Source organism: Triticum urartu, chromosome 2, assembly GCF_003073215.2.
Source record: "Triticum urartu cultivar G1812 chromosome 2, Tu2.1, whole genome shotgun sequence".
NCBI classification, from domain to species: domain Eukaryota; kingdom Viridiplantae; phylum Streptophyta; class Magnoliopsida; order Poales; family Poaceae; genus Triticum; species Triticum urartu.
Genome location: NC_053023.1, coordinates 711,022,501 through 711,033,075, shown reverse-complemented (window position 1 = coordinate 711,033,075; position 10,575 = coordinate 711,022,501).

Genomic DNA, 10,575 nt, shown 5'->3' with positions numbered 1-10,575 from the left:
GTGCTGCTGTTGGATGGAGTCTTCCCCAACCTCTCCTTCTCCCCTTGCTGGATCAAGGCGTGGGAGACGTCACCGGGCTGCACGTGTGTTGAACGCGGAGGCGCCGTGGTTCGGCGCTTAGATCGGAATCAACCGCGATCTGAATCGCTACGAGTACGACTCCTTCATCCGCGTTCTTGCAACGCTTCCGCTTAGCGATCTACAAGGGTATGTAGATGCACTCCCCTTCCCCTCGTTGCTAGATTACTCCATAGATTGATCTTGGTGATGTGTAGAAAATTTTAAATTTCTGCTACGATCCCCAACAGTGGCATCATGAGCTAGGTCTATGCGTAGTTTCTATGCACGAGTAGAACACAAGTTGTTGTGGGCATCGATTTTTTCAATTTACTTGCCGTTACTGGTCTTATCTTGATTCGGCGGCATCGTGGGATGAAGCGGCCCGGACCGACCTTACATGTACGCTTACGTGAGACTGGTTCCACTGACTGACATGCACTAGTTGCATAAGGTGGCTAGCGGGTGTCTATCTCTCCCACTTTAGTCGGATCGGATTCGATGAAAAGGATCCTTATGAAGGGTAAATAGAAATTGGCATATCACGTTGTGGTTTTGGCGTAGGTAAGAAACGTTGTTGCTAGAAATCTATAGCAGCCACATAAAAACTTGCAACAACAATTAGAGGACGTCTAACTTGTTTTTGCAGCATGTGTCGTGTGATGTGATATGGCCAAAAGGATATGATGAATGATATATGTGATGTATGAGATTGATCATGTTCTTGTAATAGGAATCACGACTTGCATGTCTATGAGTATGACAACTGGCAGGAGCCATAGGAGTTGTCTTAATTTATTTATGACCTGCGTGTCAATATAAACGTCATGTAATTACTTTACTTTATTGCTAAAGCGTTAGCCATAGTAGTAGAAGTAATAGATGACGAGACAACTTCAAGAAGACACGGTGATGGAGATCATGATGATGGAGATCATGGTGTCATGCCGGTGACAACGATGATCATGGAGCCCCAAAGATGGAGATCAAAAGGAGCAAATGATATTGGCCATATCATGTCACTATTTGATTGCATGTGATGTTTATCATGTTTTACATCTTATTTGCTTAGAATGACGGTAGCTTAAATAAGATGACCCCTCACTAAAATTTCAAGAAAAGTGTTCCCCCTAACTGTGCACCATTGCGAAGGTTCATTGTTTCGAAGCACCACGTGATGATCGGGTGTGATAGATTCTAGCGTTCGAATACAACAGGTGTTGACGAGCCTAGCATGTACAGACATGGCCTCGGAACACATGCGAAACACTTAGGTTGACTTGACGAGCCTAGTATGTACAAACATGGCCTTGGAACACGGAAGACCGAAAGGTCGAACATGAGTCGTATAGAAGATACGATCAACATGAGATGTTCACCGTTGATGACTAGTCCGTCTCACGTGATGATCGGACACGGCCTAGTCGATTCGGATCATGTTTCACTTAGATGACTAGAGGGATGTCTATCTGAGTGGGAGTTCATTAAATAATTTGATTAGATGAACTTAATTATCATGAATATAGTCTAAATTGTCTTTGCAAATATGTTGTAGATAAATAGCTCACGTTGTAGCTCCTTGTTTCAATACGTTCCTAGAGAAAGACCAAGTTCAAAGATATTGTAAGCAATGATGTGGACTGGGTTCGTAGTCCGAGGAGTGTCCTTACTACTACACAGAAGGCTTACGTCTTTGATGCACCGCTCGATGTGCAAACCCCTACAACTTCGTCTGTGGATGTTGTGAACACCTGACAGACACATTCTGATGACTACTTGATAGTTTAGTGCACCATACTTTACGGCTTAGAATCGGGATTCCAATGACGTTTTGAACGCCATAAGACATATGAGATGTTCCAAGAGCTGAAATTGGGATTTCAGGCTCATGCCGTGTTGAGAGGTATGAGACCTCTGACAAGTTCTTTTGCCAACAAGATGGAGGAGAATAGCTCAGCTAGTGAGCATGTGCTCAGAATGTCTGGGTGCTACAATCACTTAAATCAGGTGAGAGTTAAACTTCCAGATAAGATAGTGATTGATAGAGTTCTCTAGCCACTATCACTAAGCTACTAGATCTTCGTGATGAACTATGACATGCAAGGGATGGAGATGATCCCGGAGCTGTTCGCGGTGCTTAAGACCGCAAAAGGTAGAAATCAAGAAGGAGATTCAAGTGTTGATGGTTTAACAAGACCACTGGTTTCAAGAAGGGCAAGGGCTAGAAGGGAAACTTCATGGATGGCAAACCAATTGCCGCTCCAGTGAAGGAACCCAAGGTTGAACCCAAACCCGAGACTAAGTGCTTCTATTGTAAGGGGAACGGTCACTGGTAGCGGAATTACCCCAAATGCATGGTAGATAAGAAGACTGGCAACTTCAACAAAGTATATACGTGTTATTAATGTGTACCTCACTAGTACTCCTGGTAGCACCTGGGTATTGGATACCGGTTCAGTTGCTATTATTGGTGACTTGAAGCAAAAGCTACGAACTAAACGGAGACTGGCTAAGGGCGAGGTGACGATGTGTGTTGGAAGTGTTTCCAAAGTTGATGAGATCACCATCGCACGCTCCATCTGCCTTCGGGATTAGTGTTGAACCTAGATAAATGTTATCAGGTGTCTACGTTGAGCATGAATATGATTAGATCATCTTCATTGCAATACGGTTATTCATTTAAGTTAGAGAATAATGGTTATTTTGTTTACATGAATAATACCTTTCATGGTAATGCACCCTATGTGAATGGTTCATTGAATCTCGGTCGTGGTAATACGCATGTTCACGCCAAAAGATGTAGAGTTAATAATGATAGTACCACTTTCTTGTGGCACTGCCGCTTAGGTCATATTAGCGTAAGATGCATGAAGAAACTCCATGTCGATGGATGTTTGGAGTCACTTGATTTTGAATCGCTTGACGCATGCGAGCCATGCCTCATGGGCAGGATGACTAAGACCCCGTTTTCAGGTACGATGAAACGGGCAAGTGACTTGTTGGAAATCATACATGCTGATGCGTGTGATCCAATGAGAATTGAAGCGTGCGGTGGATATCGCTATTTTCTCATCTTCACTAACGATTTGAGTAGATATAGGTATATTTACTTAATGAAGCACAAGTCTGAAACGTTTGAAAAGTTCAAGCGATTTCAGAGTGAAGTTAAGAATCGTCATAACAAGAAGATCATGTTCCTACGATCTAATCAAAAGGGGATTTTCCGAGTTATGAGTTTGGCAATCACTTAAGACATTGTGGAATTGATTCGCAGTTGAAGCCACCTGGAACACCAGAGGGTAATGGTGTGTCAGGACGTCGTAATCGAACCTTATGAGATATGGTGCGATCTATGATGTCTCTTACCGATCTACCGTTTTCATTTTGAGGATATGCGTTAGAGACAGCTGCATTCACTTTAGATAGGACACCATCTAAGTCCGTTGAGACGACATCGTATGAATATGGTTTGGCAAGAAACCAAAATTGTCGTTTCTTAATGTTTGGGGCTGCGATGCTTAAGGCTTCAGCCGGAGAAGCTCGAACCCAAAAGCGGACAAACACATCTTCATAGGATACCCAAAGGTGACAGTTGGGTATACCTTCTATCTCAGATCCGAGGGCAAATTGTTTGTCGCTAAGAACGGGTCCTTTCTCGAGAAGGAGTTTCTCTCGAAAGAATTGAGTGGGAGGAAGATAGAACTTGATGAGGTTGTCGAACCTTTACTTCAACCAGAGAGTGATGCAACACAAAAAGATGTTTTCTGTGGCGCCTACGTCTGTTGAATAGGAAGTTAATGATGGTGATCATGAAGCTTTGGATCAAGTTGCTATCGAACCTCATAGGTCGACAAGGATATGTACTACTCCTGAGTGGTACGGTAATCATGTCTTGGATATCATGTTGTTAGACAACAATGAACCTACGAGTTATGGAGAAGCGATGGTGGGCCCGTATTCCGACAAATGGTTAGAAGCCATGAAATCCGAAATAGGATCCATGTATCAGAACAAAGTATGGACTTTGGTGGACTTGCCCGATGATCGGCAAGCCATTGAGATAAATGGATCTTTAAGAAGAAGACGGACGTGGGCGGTAATGTTACCGTCTATAAAGCTCAACTTGTGGAAAAGAGTCTTTTCACAAGTTCAAGGAGTTGACTACGATGAGAATTTCTCACCCGTAGCGATGCTTAAGTCCGTCGGAATCATGTTAGCATTAGCTGTATTTTTCGACTATGAAATCTGACAGATGGATGTCAAAACGAGTTTTCGTAAGAAAAAGTTGTATATGATATAATAAAAGGTTTTGTCGATCCTAAGGATGCTAAAAGGTATGCTGGCTCCAACAATCCTTCTATGGACTAGAGCAAGCATCTCGGAGTTGGAATATATGCTTTGATGGAGTGATCAAAGCTTTTAGGTTTATACAATGTTTGCTAGAAACATGTATTTACAAGAAAGTGAGTGGGAGCACTACAACATTTCTGATAAGTATATGTGGATGACATATTGTTGATTCGAAATAATGTAGAATTTCTGGAAAGCATAAACGGTTGTTTGAAGAGTGATTTTCAAAGGAAGACCTGGATAAAGCTGCTTACATATTGGGCATCAAGATCTAAAGAAATAGATCAAGACGCCTGATGATACTTTCAAAGAACGCACACCTTGACATGTTTTTGAAGGATTTCAAAATAGATCAGTCAAAGAAGGGGTTCTTACCTGAGTTGTAAGGTGTGAAGTTGAGTAAGACTCGAAGATTGACCACGGCAGAAGAAAGAGGAAGGACGAAGGTCGTCCCCTATGCTTTTGTCATAGGCTCTATACGGTATACCATGCTGAGTACCGCACCAGATGTGTGCCTTGCCACATATCTGGCAAGAGGGTACAAAGGTGATCTAGGACTGGATCACCAGATAGCGGTCAAAAATTATCCTTAGAGGAATAAGGAAATGTTTCTCGGTTATGGAGGTGATAAAGAGTTCGACGTAAAGAGTTACGTCGATGCAAGCTTGACACCTATCCGGATAGCTCTGAGTAGAGATACCGGATACGTATAATGGAGCAACAATTTGGAATAGCTCCAAGTGGAACGTGGTAGCAGCATCTACGATATGACATAAAGTTTTGCGAAATACATAGGGATCTGAATATGGCAGACCCGTTGACTACAACCTCTCTCACAAGCATAACATGATCAAACCCAGAACTCATTGAGTCTAGTAAACTCTTTGGATGTTGGTCACATGGCGATGTGACCTGTGAGTGTTAATCACATAGCGATGTGAACTAGATTATTGACTCTAGTGCAAGTGGGAGAGTGTTGAAAATATGCCCTAGAGGCAATAATAAATTATATTATATTTCATTGTTCATGATAATCATTTATTGTCCATGCTAGAATTGTATTGATAGGAAACTCAGATACATGTGTGGATACATAGACAACACCATGTCCCTAGTAAGCCTCTAGTTGACTAGCTCATTGATCAATAAATGGTTACGGTTTCCTAACCATGGACATTGGATGTCGTTGATAACGGGATCACATCATTAGGAGAATGATGTGATGGACAAGACCCAATCCTAAGCCTAGCACAAGATCGTGTAGTTCGTATGCTAAAGCTTTTCTAATGTCAAGTGTCATTTCCTTAGACCATGAGATTGCGCAACTCCCGGATACCGTAGGAGTGCTTTGGGTGTGCCAAACGTCACAACGTAACTGGGTGGCTATAAAGGTGCACTACGGATATCTCCGAAAGTGTCTGTTGGGTTGGCACGAATCGAGACTGGGATTTGTCACTCCGTGTAAATGGAGAGGTATCTCTGGGCCCACTCGGTAGGACATCATCATAATGTGCACAATGTGATCAAGGAGTTGATCACGGGATGATGTGTTACGGAACGAGTAAAGAGACTTGCCGGTAACGAGATTGAACAAGGTATCGGGATACCGACGATCGAATCTCGGGCAAGTACTATACCGCTAGACAAAGGGAATTGTATACGGGATTGATTGAATCTTGACATCGTGGTTCATCCGATGAGATCATCGTGGAGCATGTGGGAACCAACATGGGTATCCAGATCCCGCTGTTGGTTATTGACCGGAGAGTTGTCTCGGCCATGTCTGCAAGACTCCCAAGTCCGTAGGGTGTACACACTTAAGGTTCGATGACGCTAGGGTTATAGGGAAAGTATGTACGCGGTTACCGAATGTTGTTCGGAGTCCCGGATGAGATCCCGGACGTCACGAGGAGTTCCGGAATGGTCCGGAGGTAAAGATTTATATATAGGAAGTACGGTTTTGGCCATCGGAAGTGTTCCGGGCATCACCGGTAGTGTACCGGGACCACCGGAGGGGTCCGGGGGTCCATCGGGTGGGGCCACCTGCCCCGGAGGCCTACATGGGCCAATAGTGGGAAGGGACCAGCCCCTAGGTGGGCTGGGGCGCCTCCCACCAAGGCCCAAGGCGCCTCCAAGAGGGGAGGGGGGCAAACCCTAGGTCCAGATGGGCCTTAAGGCCCACCCTAGGTGCGCCCCCCTCTCTCCCCCCTTGGCCGCCACCCTAGATGGGTTTTGGGGCTGCCGCCACCCCTAGGGAGGGAACCCTAGATGGGGGCGTAGCCCCTCCCCTTCCCCTATATATACTTGAGGTATTTGGGCTGCCGGAGAGACGATTCAATCTCCGTGGCGCAGCCCTACCCCTCTCCCTCCTCGTCTTTTGCGATGCTTGGCGAAGCCCTGCTGGAGTACCACGCTCCTCCACCATCACCACGCCATTGTGCTGCTGCTGGATGGAGTCTTCCTCAACCTCTCCCTCTCTCCTTGCTGGATCAAGGCATGGGAGACGTCACCGGGCTATACGTGTGTTGAACGCGGAGGTGCCGTCCGTTCGGCACTAGGATCTTCGGTGATTTGGATCACGACGAGTACGACTCCTTCAACCCGTTCTCTTGAACGCTTCCGCATAGCTATCTACAAGGGTATGTAGATGCACTCTCCTTCCCCTCGTTGCTAGTTTCTCCATAGATAGATCTTGGTGACACGTACGAAAATTTTGAATTTCTGCTACGTTCCCCAACACTTTTTCCCGCTCCCCTCCTTCCCCCTCTTCGCTGGAGTCGTCGGAGGACACGTCCACCGGTTCCCCGGGAGTTTCCATGGGCACGGGCCTGTCCCCGTTGAAGACGGGCATGGAATCCACTACCTGCTCCCAGTCGTCGCGGAGGAACAAGGGCGTAGGAGCTCCCTCCAACCTCGCCACATCGCCCCCGACCAGAGATTGGAGGACCGCAACCAGATCTTCGTCGGCCAAGGCCGCGGGGCTCGGATGGGCCCTCCACATCGGAAGTGAGTACTGCCGAAGCGGACCTAGCTGGTGCTCCAGGAATTCCCTCAGCAGCGACGCGCCGGTCAGCTTCGCCGCCGCCATGTTGGCCGGCCTCAGATCCACGTCCATCTTCTCCAACACCAGCTTCGCGCGGGGGTCCGCGAGCTCCGCTCGACCCCAATCGCTGGAGCTTGTGGGTTGCTCCGTGGGCAAGATCAGCCGAGGGTGGATGCGCCCAGTATCTGCCAAGACCCACTTGCTCCTGAAGCCCTCAATCCTTTTCCCGGGGTTCGAAATGGCAATGGCGCCACCATACGCGATGAAGCTCGCGCACGCGAAAGCAGGACCGCGAGAGGTCCGGAGGTAGAAGTAGTGGCGCAGCAAGGCCACTGAGGGCTGCACCCCTACGTGAGCCTCACAGTAATAGGCGAAGATTGCCAGGACAAGGACGGAGTTGGGGTGGAGATGCAGAGCCTGTAGCTTATAATGGCGGAGGACAGAGAAGAAGAACTCGGAGAAGGGAGGCACTAGGCCAACACCAATGGCGCTTACAAAGAACGGATAGAAGGTGCTCCCTTGGCCCTCAGGGGTGGTGAAGCCGGCCTTGAACACCTTCCCCCCGTCGATGCCCTGCGCCACCGCAATCCGGTGCAACCGGGCGAGGCTCGCCTCCGACACGTTCGGCGAGCCTAGGGTAGACGAGTACGAAGCTCCGACCGGGGACTGACGAGGCACCATGGCTTCCTAGGTCACGCGGTCGGAGTAGATCTGGAAATTTTGGAGGAAGGAAGGAGAAGCGCAAGAAAGGGGATCTGAGCAGCAACCGGAGAAAGCAAAAAAGCAAAGCCTGGGCAGATGCCGCTCCTTTATCAACTTGTGCGGTTGCTGAGGCGCTCACGTCCAATCAACCGCCACGCGGCGCCCAAGGCCGTAGGCTGTTAGGGCCCGCGGCGCTTCGCTCTTGCCCTTTCGCCTCCCTGCACGGCCAAGTCCGGGCGCGCCTTGGGCCCGGGGGCTACTGTCGGTGTCTGGGAACGGGGGTCCCCAGACTTGCCTGCCTGCGGCCTGCGGCGTGGCTCAAAGGGGGGCCCAGCACGGCCCGTCTTCATCAACACAGACCCAAGACCCTCGCGAGGGGCCAAGCCTCGCGGGGCGGATGACACGGAGCTTCCTCAGGCTAGCTCACGAGGAGGCGGAGAGATCAAGGCGGGGGACCTCACGAGGTGCCCGTGACGCAAGCCATAACGACCAAAGGCGCCAGGCGGGCGGCCAGCCGCCGCAGTGTCCTCCTTTCCTCTTTGGTGCAAAGGGAGCAAGCGCAGGCGAGAGCATCAAGCAAAGGCACCCGATTTCAGTGCAACGAGACCAAGACCAGTCCAACGGCAGGGAGGATTCATTGTGGAGCCCATAGCCAGTGTCAACACCAGAGCCTTTGGTAGGCGAGGACCAACTTTAGTCAGGATAAGTGTACCAGATGTTCCCCTTCAAAAGTGGCCAATTGTTGGTGCCCTTCCCGCTCAATATTTGGGAAGAGGCCCAGGGCCTTTGACTATAAATAGGACTAGCAACCCACAGGGTAAAAAAGATCGGATCACAATCGAGAAGAGAGAGAGAGAAGGGTGACTGAACTCCTCCTAGCAGTTCGTCGCCCCAGCCAAGAACAGACTCTCGCGAGGTTGCTCTTCCTTGTATTGCTCATCATCATCAGCCCAAGAGGCAATCCACCACACCACACACTGGAGTAGGGTATTACACCACAACGGTGGCCCGAACCAGTATAAACCCTGTGTCTCTTGTGCTGTTCTTTCCATAGCTTAGATCTTAGCGAGGCGAAGGGGTGCAGGTAGGTAGAAGGCGAAATCTCCACGCGTACCCTAGTGTTCGAACCTCAAGGGTCTGCCGGAACCTGAAATCCGACAAATCTCGGCAGGAGTCGTCCTACGGGAAAGATCATGTTGCCAGTGACATTTGGGGAGAATTGAACTACTGGACTGAGAAGGTTGTTTTTGATGTGGCTGACCTCCCCCTGTCGTACAATGGGATCCCTGGACCGCCAACCTTGGCAAAATTCATGGCAACATCCCATTATGCCTACAACATTCTGAAGATGCTAGGGCCAGTGGGAGTCATTTCCATTCCGTCAGATGAGAAAGACGCAATCATTTGCGTGGACAAGATGTACCGGGACGCAGTCACGGCAGAGGCCACGGTAGTGTCAGTTCCCGCCAAGGAGAACAATGGAAAGAAGAAGGATAGCAGGGACGCCAGCAAGGAATCCGTGAAGCGTACCTCTCCGGAGTGCGCTGCGCCTGTTGATGACTTGCCAGAGAGTTCCAACAACCAGAGATTCAAGGTTGATGCACCACAGGTCAAGAAGGTCCCTGCAGGGCTGGCTGGCGCTAATGGTACCTTCACTATCAGCACCACCCTTGATGAAAAATAGGAAAGCGCGCTCGTTGCCTTCCTGCAAGCGAATATCGATGTGTTTGCTTGGCAACCATCTTATATCCCTCGTGTTCCCAGGGAGGTAACCGAGCACCAGCTTGTTGTCTGCCCACAAGCCTAACCCGTCAAGCAGAAGGTTCAGGAGAAGGCCTTGGAGAGGCAGCAATTCATTGCAGAAGAGATTAAGAAGCTTGAGGCAGCTGGTCTAGTCAGAGGAGTACTGCGTCCAACATGGTTAGCAAACCAAGTGGTCGTACGCTGTTGGGGAACATATTAATAATTCAAAATTTTCCTACATGTCACCAAGATCAATCTAGGAGATACTAGCATCCTCCTGCTTCTTGGATCCAGCAAGGGGAGAGGAGAAGTTGGGGGAGAACTCCAGCAGCATGACGGCGTGGTGGCGATGGAGCTCGTGGTTCTCCGGCAGAGCTTCGCTAAGCACTACGGAGGAGGATGAGGAGTTGGAGGAGGAGAGGGCTGCGCCAGGCAAGGGGTGCGGTTGCCCTCTCTCTCCCTCACTATATTTAGGGGGAAGGGGGTGGAGGAGGCGCCCTAGGGTTCCGTAGGGGAGGGGCGGCGGCCACAGGGGAAACCCTAGATGGGTTTGGGCGCCCCCACCCCTAGGAAACTTGCCCCCCAAGCCGGGAGGGGAGGCTGCCCCAGGGGAGGCACCCCCACCTCTCCAGGTTACGTGAGAGGGGTTGGGAGGGGTGCACAGCCCCTTAGTGGGCTGG